We start from the raw sequence: 8850 nt of genomic DNA, 5'->3' as shown, positions 1-8850 counted from the left end.
TGAACTAGGAAAAAACAGTACAGGTAGCATCAAGGTAGACTCAACTCTAACAATAACAACTGGTCAATTTAAATGTCCCAATTGTATTGTCAATTGAACAATAGGGAAAGGTAAATAGTCTAGTCGCAGTAAACTATTTTAAGTTAGATAACTGTACACATATATGAATAATTCAAATAACCTGGAATATGAGGTCCAACCAAATTTTTAAATTTTAAAGCTGTTGATAGAATTTTTCAAAATTATGTCTTAAAAGGTTTCACTTGAAAAATAAAAAAGGGGAGATAATAAAATTAGGCCAATTAAAATTAAATTGATAGATTTTCATCCCCGCCCGCCCCAATTTTTTAAAGATTTACGATTTCCGTATTTTGTTCATTTCCGTTACCGGTAACTGCCGATAATTTCGTTTCATTGAAAACTTCCTGTTTCAAATTTCAGTTTTCGTATTTCTCCTCGAGTAATATATCCAAAATGATTAATTCGAAATATTCTGCTGCTCAATGATGACAACATTATCTTCTGAGAATATAGATTGATTACTAGAAGGGCATGAAATATTCGGGTTACGAGTAATAGGCGGTGTCCCAAGAACGCTAATCGTTGTATGTCTCAAATTTCAGTATTAGAAAACCGTAGATTTTTTTATTTAAACAATGACTTTGTGTCAGGGAATTTGGACTGTGAATAATATCCAAAGCGCAAGAATCGTGGAACACATTGGTACGAAAACATGACTGGAATAAATTAATTGACACAAGCACGAACTTGTGCGGTTTATGACCGTATATTTTAAGCGGTAGGTCTTTTCACCACCGAACACCACCGAACACCCCAAAAATCGAACAGAAAAGGAGAGTCTATAACACTACCACTCTGCAAACCACCACTGGACACCTCAAATAATTTTTTTTCTTCATTTTTTTTCTTCTTTTATAAAATAGTTGTATCAATAACAAGAAAAGAGACATGAACAAATGTTAAATATTTCGGGTAACTAATATCCTTAATCAGTAATTGATGTCAAATGATTCTTATACACAAACAATGTAATCCGGAAAAATAGTGATGAATCCGGAGACGTTTTTCTCTTCTTTATATGGATTATATTGATAATCGACTTTAACAGAAAAATGACGGTACCTCGAAAGACCGAATAACACTGTTATTATCCAAATAACACTTGTAATGACCGAATAACACTTGAAATTAAGAGTATAAGATTTTTGTAGAAGTTAAGGTAAGACACAAGATGCCAAGTGATGAGATAATAAATAATTATATTTTACTCCACCAGAATGAATTCTTTTACTAAGTCTGTTAAATACATTGCAGTATCAATTGTTTTAATGACAGTTTGTTGTATTGGCATGAATGGGATTTATATTTTTTCCAGACAAGTCAACCATGAATCACCACCCCACCAACAACAACAGCCTGAAAATCCACAACAGCATATTGAACAACAACAACATACTGAACAATAACCAGAACAGCATACTGAACAACAACCAGAACAGCATCCTAAACAACAACAACAGCATATTGAACCACAACAAGCACAACAGCAATTTGAACAAAGAAAGACAGCAAGGAAAAGACTGTATGAAGAAGCATTTAAACAGAGGTAAAAAATCATTTAAAATTAACATCTCTTTAGGTGTAAAACCATTAATTCATAGCCCTTTGCTTTCTATGTTAAACTCTGCAATTTCGAGTATTAATGGCTACTTTGTTTTAAGTTTAAATAAAGTAGCAGTCATTTCATGTCAAAACTATACCTTATCCTGACTTGTGCTGAAAAATTCAACATACCTTTAATTAACGTGTGGAATAAGTGGTTCTATACCTTTGTAACAAGAAAGAGACAAGGACTTAATCTAGAAATATTTGAAGGATGTACTAAGGAGAAATTCAAGGATTTTAAATTGATAAGTCGAAAGAGCATTAGTTACAGAATAAAATAAGCTGAAAATATTGATAGGTTATGTAGCTCCTTTTCAAGATATTTGAGTTTTAAAAAATGGAATAAAAGGCTGACTCAGACTTTTACCTTATATTTGCCTTGGTATTATTTGGGTTTAAAAATCGTTAGAAAAAGTCTACATACAATCTGCTTAAATTTTAAGAAATGACCTTATATGAGCTATTGACAAAAAATGATTGAAGTCTTATATGAAAAGAAAAATGGTTGTTATGGGGCAAAATACTTTACCCTGTATCATAGGAAAAAAAACCAAGAAGTCTGAAAATCTGATAAAAATTACAAAACATCACCTAAGTACATCCCTAAAAGTCTCGATTATTTGATAGTATCTAGTGTTGTCAGGTAAGAGTTATTTTATCATGTTTATTGCTCGGTTACTTGCAATTACAAATTAAGTTGTTTTTTGGCCTGTGCTTAAATAAATTATTTTTACAGTGTATTGATCTATCAGTCAATGGTCAATGTAATAACTGTGTGAATGTTGGGATCTGAATTAAATTTATATTTTACTTTGTAGGAAACCAACCACTAAAGCAACATGCATCCCTTCCAGGATGCTACCTAACAGGTAACATATCTCTATATCACTAGAAACTATAAAGGGTTATACCACAATTACACAATATACATTATAAGGAAGGCAATTAGTTCTTTAGGAAAAGAAAAAGATTAGCAAAAATTTAAATGAAAGAGTCAATGTGCATTTAAATTAAGTATACTTAAGTATATTACCATAATCATATAATATAAGGTTCAACAATTCTTGTGTAAAAATCCTTTTCAGAAACTATAGACACAATTGAAAATTAATTTAATCATAGAGGTCTTAAATGTTTCATGAGTTTGAAAAATTTGAAAACAAAATATTACTTGAACCTGTTGAATGAGTCTATGTTTAAGAGAAAATGAATTTATGGAATCAAAAGTTGCAACAAATGACTTCTGCAAGTCGATAAGTTGCCAATATTTACTCTCTGCATATGTATAACTTGAAATAATACAACAACAGTCAAGCACGCATAAAAAAAGAAACAACAGCATAAACATTTAATCACACAAAAAGAAAAACTGAGATGTTGCCAAATATTATCCTGATTAAAAAATTACATATACTTTTTAATTATTTAAAGAGGTACTTCTCGTGGCAGGCCACATGGAGGAAGGGGTAAAGGCATTAGAGGTGGAAGAGGAAAAGGATGAGGTGGTAGAAAGAAGGGCACTTAGTAAGCACATATCTTCTTATATCTATATAATACATTCTTACACTGAAACTTGTCTAAAACAATTTAAATTACTTGTAACTGTTATCACAAATGAATTAAAGATGTATTTAGTTGAAATTATAAAAAATCTAAAATTTGGAATTCATACTTTAAATCAGAAAAGCACTAGTTTTAGAACAAATTCAGATCATAATCTTGATTATTCTGGTCTTTTTAGTTAGCTTTGGTATTTTTTTGGTCTTTAACATTAGAAATTAAATCTACAAATTTTGTTAGGAACCTTTTATGAGCTGGTTATTTGAAGTCTTGTATGCAAAAAAATGGGTAATATGGGACTAAATCTTAGGAAAAAACAAAAAAAGAGTCCAAACATCTGACAAATAATTACAAAACCTTAACTTAATACATCCTTAAGACATCTCACTTGAATTGTTTATGTTGTATTATGTTTTCATCAATTCATTTAAAATGACCGAAATAATACAATTTCTTATTTTTTGACAGCATCCAAAGTAGCAGTACTGAGAGTAGTGAAAGTGAGAATGATAAGATCAATATAAGCAGTCATGACAGTGACCAGAGTCCTGTTATAAACAAGTATGTAGCAGTATTTGGCTTCTATTTTATGAGATGTTTTCATTTGTTTTAAAATGAAATCTTGAATACCCCATTTCAATGCATTTATATATGCAAGTTTCAGTGGTACTGCAACAACTATTTTCGACATATATATATGATCGTATAATAAAAACTATAACACAATTTTCCATACATTTCGGCCATTACGGCCTTCGTCATTTTATATATATATAAAAATCTTTTTATCTTTAACATGTCGAATTGGAAAGTTTACATGTTGTGTAAGAGTTCTTATTTGTCACAAGTTATCAATGTATTTTTTCTCTTGTCAGAGTTGATAGACAAAAGGATAGGAAAGCAAAAGATCAAGAGAAGGTAGAGAAAGAAAAAGATCAAGAGAAGGTAGAGCAAGAAAACGATCAACAGGAGGAAGAGAAAGAGAAGGTAGAGAAAGAAAAAGATCAAGAGAAGGAAGAGAAAGAAAAAGACCAAGAGGATGTAGAAAAAGATGTTACTCAAGAGAAAGAAATTGTACAAGAAGAAGAAACACATTACGAAGAAGTTCTGCAAGACGACAGGTTTGTGACAAATATGAAGAAAAGAAACAATGATCAAAGAGATAACACTATCAGTAAAGTGAACTTGTAATTTATTTAAATTGATTAGTTTCAGACTTTAAGCATCGCATAAGTTGGCATTCAGAGGTGGGTTGGGTTAAGAAGGTAAACTGTGGTTCATCTTTTATCAATAGTACCACTTAAGGAAGTTCGCTACTCAGTTTCAAAATAACAAGCTTTTCATAACACTAGTGTATATTGAAAGGGGATAAATAACTTATATAGCTTTATCATTGACAAGTTAAAGCTCTCAAAAACTATTAAAAAATAACAAAGATTTTGTAAGACTTTTACAGATGGCTTATAATTATACATATAAAAGATTTATAAAAAGAAAAATGGGGGTCAATGGGCAAAAAAATATAATGCATTCGAATGGATAAAACCAGAGGATTCCGAAAATCTGACAAAAATTCCAAAATATGACAAGCGAACATCCTTAAGTTGACGCTAGGGGTTGTCTTGACCTCGTTGTAAAGTATGAATGTTTCGTTCATTGTGGAAGACTCTACAACTACTGTCAATGAGGAACAGGAATTAAATCCCTGTTTATTGATAATTTCTATTTTCCATGTATTTTATGTGCTTTTGTCACATGTACATTTACCTCATATCATCCCTTTTTTTTTATCTTTTAACAGTAAAGTGAAAACGATATTGGAACAATGTACAAGAAAAAAGTAAAATAAGAAATATACTGAACTCAAAGGAAAGTCCTTATTCAAATGGCAAAATAGAATGATCCAACACATCAATGTATGGAAAGCAACTGACATATTCCTGACTTGGTACAGACATTTTCTTACTCATAAGAGTGGATTAAACCTAGCCAAATCTCTCACTTGACAACAGTCTAGTAGCATGCCATTATATTGACAAAGTGTGATCAAAACAAACACAATATAAGTAAAAATGGCAATACAACCAAAATTGGACTTAACAGTAAGGATTAGAAATATACAGACAACTAAAAAAACACTGTTACAGGTACAATGTGGAATTTATTTTTACATCACATTCTCAATTTACAATTAGTGATAAGACAAATACCATTAATTTGTCTCAACATAAACAATAAACTTGAAAAAATTGTTTGACTTTATTTTTATTTTTAGCTTTTTGTATGCTGCTACTCTAACAGAAGAATTGGGATATCCCATTGTCCAGGATCTTTTGCAGCTGCAGGTAATATATCTACTAAAATTTTCGTTAGTATAATGCTAATATTAAACTTTTTTTTAGTCCCCTAGCAATGAAGTCGAAGGGGACTTTGGGTTTGCACTCTGTCCATCTGTCAGTCTGGCAAATCAGTTTTCCACACTTTTTTTCTTCATGCTTGAAGATATAGATTTGATATTTAATGTATTGTTTTATAATGACATCCCCAACTGTTCATGGTAAGACTTCTATGGTGTTCCATAAAATGACTTTGATTAAAAATGAACACATTATGTATATCAATTTCATATATTTATTTCATTGCATCCTTCCAAGAAAGGGAAAATTGACGTTTATTTACATCTCATTGTTTTGTTTTCTTTTTTTAGATGAATACTTAGGAAGGGATTTGGGAATTTGAGGCTACTGACATTAGCAAAGGTAAGGAAAATTAGACAATAACCAACAACAAACATGATTAACAAAGAAAATGGAAAATTATAAAGATATCCTAAAGTAGTACATGTATAATGGAACATAATTAGAATTAATACTACAAAATAGAAAATGTCCTATCCATTAACATGATTAAGTTTTTTTATGCACACCAGTGTCATAAACCAGAGAAATACATCATATTTTTATCAACAAACCATATAAAAAATCTATGAAAGTGTAGAAGATACTAGAATTTTTTTTATCATATTCTAAATTAAACTAGCTAATAGTGTGTTTGTGGTAGTCGGAGGACAGGACATATGTATATTGTGAATTAATTTATTTTGGTAAAAAAATAGTCTCATTTTTTTTTCTAGCCCTTTAGGGTTAGCATAGTCAAGATTTATTTTTAATTACTTCAATTTACTTTTCAGATGATGAAATCAAAGTGGGTTAATACGTCGCTGTTGCATATGAGAGCGAATGGTTCGCTGGTCTTGTTGTGGAAAAGGTGGATGACACTTTTAAAATTAATTTTATGAAAAAGATATCAACCCGAAATGATTTCAAATGGCCTGCCAAGGAAGATACATCCTGTGTCAGAAAAGAATTCATTTTCGAAACCAATGTTGAAGTAGTCACCAAAGACTCCTATGGCAGGATTTGGCACATTAAAGAGTACAAAGAAATACAGAACAAATTTCAATCTTTCTGCAAAAATTTTTTTACTAATTGATATCATTATGTCCATACATTTTACTGACCAAGAGATTTTAAGGCTTATGGAAGTACTTATGTATAAAGATTAACTCATTATGTAAGGATTATCCCTATCTCAATATGTTATCAAGCATATATTTTTGAAATAACTTTAAATTTCGATAAAGCAAAACAAAATTTTGATATCAAACATTAAGAAAGTTAGTTGTTTTATGCGAGTAAAATTGCCCCATACACATTGTTAACGACTTCTCTGATCAATAGTGTGTATTGCTTCTGGATACATGATTAAAGAATAAACTATATCTGATAGTGATCAGCATGATGATGTTACACTTCCATAAGCCTTGACATGTCAAGACAAGTCAAATATTACAACTTTTAATTAGAAATATACTTTAATGTGTATGTTCATGCTGTTGTTGTTCAAGTGTTACAAGGTTCATGAATTTAAGATTTTATTTTCCAATGTTCAACTCTTCCTCTTCAAGAAATGTTAAGTGCTGTAAAACCTGGAAAATTACATTGAAGTGCTGGTTAACCTTAAATATTTCATGTTAGTGCTTCACCTTGAGAATTACACTTTAGTGCTTTTTAACATTGAATATAACATGTTAGTGCTAATGTAACTGGAATAATCTGTAATGCCTTCATATCACAGAACTTGGTTCTTATGACTAAATCCATGATTTTGAATTTATTGGTATATGTATGCGTATGGTATAACTATGTCATGTGTATGTTGTATACAAATTCTAATAATGAGTGTTTTTAATGCATTAAATCATAAACAATAAATGAATAATACAAGGACTACAAGATACAGTCAAATATATATAATACATAGTATTGATCAAAAAAAAATTCTGTACACGAGAAGATTTTTTTATATATAATTTTGCATGAAACAATGTATGAAAAATTTCCAGAACATTTTAATGAAAACATTATTACGTGTACACAACACATACATACCATACATACCATGCATACCATGCACATTGTGTACTTTGATTAAAATAACTGATTACATACTACTCTTATGCATAACCAGTTATTTTTTTTTAATTTAATCATTTTTATAGTGCTTCTTCAATTAATGTCTTTTGGTGATTTTTTTCCATTATATTATATTTGCTGACCATTCAATATGTGCCACTGTACAATAATATGAAACTATTTTATCAACATGCCAATTGTCCTAGAACTTAGTTTCCTTACATTTTTGTGCCTTGTTTACAGCTTCAAGATTAAAGGGGCACTAGCTACAAGATATATAATGAATACAAAATGTGATTTTTTTTGTTTTGTTCAATCATTAATGAAAGTGAAATCCAAATGCATGAGTCTGATATCTATTTATATCTATATTTATGTATATATCACATATATGGCAATCAGAGGTCTTTGGGGGGTCAACTAGACAGTTAATTAGATTGCATCTAGACTAAAATACACACGAAACGAAGCTACATATTATGTAGCCCTGCAGGGTATTTTGTTTAGTTTAGACTTTTTATTATTTGGATAAAAGTTTTACATTGTTATAATCAAATATGACAATTTGAGTCAAATCAGTGAACATGAATTTGACAACTAGTGCCCCTTTAAGTAATGCCTTTATATTACTGAATTGTGTTTTGATGTTTTATTTGAAAGTTATGTTTTGTTTAAAACAATTTTGAAAATTACTTTGATACAACTTTTATTGAATGTTTTTGTTAACATATGTTCAAACTCAGGTTTTTTTCATGTTTTAGTACTTATATTCATGATATTATTATATTGCCCTTGTTGGTGTCTTTTATTTTATAGCTTCTGATTCAAAACATTGCTCAACTGTTTATGTATTTCAGGTATCATATTTGTCATGGAGATTGCTAAAAAAGAATAATTTAGATTTCATATAGCTGTTTGATTATGTATGTCATTTAAATTACTTGTACTCCCCGGTTTCAGTTTTCTGTTGAAAATGGATATAAATATTATGAAAGTTTTTACTTTATGCATGTTATGTAGTTTATTTTAGCAGTGTTAGAATACTGCATTGTAATATAATTTGTTTTCATGAAATTCTTTAAACATGTCAAATGTGGTCAGTCTGTTGCACTCCAAATCATAAAAGTCA

General features: G+C 29.9%; 1 long non-coding RNA gene across 2 annotated transcripts; it reads left to right on the top strand.

Annotated features, from left to right (window-relative positions):
• The first annotated feature begins 342 nt into the window (after nucleotides 1-342).
• LOC127733206 (uncharacterized) lies at nucleotides 343-7080 on the top strand. 2 transcript variants are annotated; one of them, XR_007996908.1, is made up of 8 exons: nucleotides 343-1627; nucleotides 2505-2555; nucleotides 3136-3210; nucleotides 3715-3807; nucleotides 4122-4367; nucleotides 5522-5591; nucleotides 5954-6005; nucleotides 6437-7080. It is a non-coding gene; the product is annotated as an uncharacterized LOC127733206 (long non-coding RNA). The 2 variants fall into 2 exon arrangements; XR_007996907.1 differs by having other exon boundaries at nucleotides 3118-3210; nucleotides 6437-7079.
• The last annotated feature ends 1770 nt before the right edge of the window (nucleotides 7081-8850 follow it).

This window comes from Mytilus californianus, unplaced genomic scaffold, assembly GCF_021869535.1.
Source record: "Mytilus californianus isolate M0D057914Y unplaced genomic scaffold, xbMytCali1.0.p SCAF_3, whole genome shotgun sequence".
In the NCBI taxonomy this organism is placed as follows: Eukaryota; Metazoa; Mollusca; class Bivalvia; order Mytilida; family Mytilidae; genus Mytilus; species Mytilus californianus.
The sequence above is the reverse complement of the archived record's forward strand: the minus strand, read 5'-3'. Positions and strand labels throughout refer to the sequence as shown.